This window comes from Micromys minutus (assembly GCF_963924665.1).
Source record: "Micromys minutus genome assembly, chromosome: 28".
Classification (NCBI taxonomy): Eukaryota; Metazoa; Chordata; class Mammalia; order Rodentia; family Muridae; genus Micromys; species Micromys minutus.
Window position 1 is genome coordinate 16683440 of NC_137963.1, and position 2381 is coordinate 16685820.

Genomic DNA, 2381 nt, shown 5'->3' on the forward strand with positions numbered 1-2381 from the left:
AGAACTCAATCCCTCCTATACTGGAATATTTGCCACTCCATGGAGACCCCATGTGCTAGGCACAAGGCAGGCACTAGATCTGCTTGTAAAGAGTGAGGGGAGAGCAACAAGGCCCCGCCATCGAAGAGACTGACATCCTAGAACCAGCTTATCTGGATGCTACTTTGTGTAGACACACATGCATGGAATCACAAAAATCAAAATATTTATTTTGTTTTCTTGCACACAACACTTAGAACATTCCCGTTACAGCAATCCTGCTCTCTGGGAGCTTACAGTCTCTGAAAGTGTCAACGTGAATATAGACCCAGTGATTAAGGCATTACATCAAATGCACACCTGTCATTTAGATGCATCTTCTGAAGTGGCTGGACAGGGCAGGCTCAAGATTAAATGACACTATGTAGACCCTACTTCACTCTCTTGACTCTAATAGGAACCCAACCCCACGGCCTGAAAGGGAGTTTGGGGCAACCTACCATAGGAGAGTAGAAGAAAGTGAGGGATGCTGAGGAGGTTCCATATGTGGGCAATGGGGTGTTGGGTATTCTTCCATCTTGAACTGCAGAAAGTTCCTAGGATCTGTAACTCTGGGGATATTAATCATTTACCTAGCTTTATAGATATTCTAATGGAGCAACTGCTTCTTGAAGCAAACTTAAGACCCCCACCTGCTTTGTAAATACAAAATCCTAATTATTAGGTAACTAGAACCACAGCCTAGCAATGCCTACTGCATCAGGGAGGCGAGAGAGAGGTTAAACACTAAACTGCCTGGGAGAAAAGACAGAAAGGGAAAATAAACACAAAGGCTGGGCATTAAAATTCAAGAGGATGGGACTTAAGATTACCTGTTCTGCACTAACCACCTTCTCTAGCAGCCTAGCTCATGGATCTCAAGTTTAGGATTTGCAGTAGACTACTTCTAATCCGAAGCTATCCTGAAGAACCCTGTCAAAGTGAGGTTTCTCTTGGTTTCGGAGTCATAGCACCTTTGTCCTTACAGGCGTTGGTTCTTCTCACCTCAATGATAAGGTCCCGTTTCTGATCGTTTATGCTTTATTTTTAGGGTGTTAGGGCTTAAACACAGGGCCTGACATATGCTAGGTAAATGATCCACATCTGAACTGCATCTCAGCCCCTGGAAAATGTTTTATAGCAGCTCATCCGGAGATTTCTAGAGAGGAGCAGGGTCACCACTAGTGTGGTTTCTGTATCCCCCTGGGTCTATTCCTTGGGTCTGAGAAGACAGGAGGCTATTTGCACCTTAATGTTCGGCTGTCAGTACCTGTCATTCACTTGCAGTGCTAAAAACCAGCACAGCAGGGTGAACTAAGAAAAGCAAAGTTCTAAAGTTGATTTCTCAGATTTTTAGCCTTTATCCGGTAGGCTTAAAACCTTCTCTTGGTTCAAAACCACCAAAGTACACATTCCTTGTTCTTCAGTATTTAATTGGCACTCACAGAGAAACTACAAACTTCAAAACAGCAACACTGGGCAGACAAGACAGCAGGTTTGTTTCCTCTGCTCTGAGGCACAACTGGATCTAGCACCAAAGAGGGCAGGATTTAACAGACCAGCATAGGAAGAATCACTTGAAAGAGGTAGTTTGGGAACAAGCCTTCATGTAGATGAATGGTTAACAGAACACCCAATGAGATTCTTCGTTGAGAAAAGGGGTTTTGGCCACTGTGACCTACCAAATCCCCATGAATAAAGGTGGTCAGGTAGAAGACAGGGACCAACAGAATGTACACTGAGAACAATGTGGCCACTGGCAAACCATGCCCCATGTCTCTCCAGACAAGAGAGCTGGGTTTTCGCCTTTCTGGCCTTTTGACTGGCTGACTCACACAGCAGATCAAAGGTCTCTTGGCCTTCAAATAACTTCCAAGGAAAATTATCTTTAAAAGTCCGGGACTAGAGACTTCACATATGCTGACAAGTGTACTTTGGCTGTAATCCCACATTGTATGTGGGTACACATAAAGCGTATCTGGAGGTGAAGAGAAGTTTGTGGAATGATTAAGTATCGACCAGCAGCATCTATATATGACATTTGCCCAAGGCTCACCACCTACTAACCAGCAATTCAGATGTTCCTGCTGGGTACCAGGTACCCCCACCCCGTCCCTTCTAGGTGCAACTTGGCTAGTTTAATGCAGAGACTCTTAAGGTAACCCTTTGGACTGTCAGTAGAAACGTCACCTAGGAACTTAGAAATGCGAATTTGGTGGCTCTGGGGTTGAGGTCCACCAAGTAGTGTCTTAACAAGCCCTCTGGGTGATTCTGAAGCACTGTAAAGTGTGAAAATCATTGGTTTTGAGGAACACACACAAAACTCTTGTTCAGTTGGGACAAACCAAGGTACTGAGTCAAAG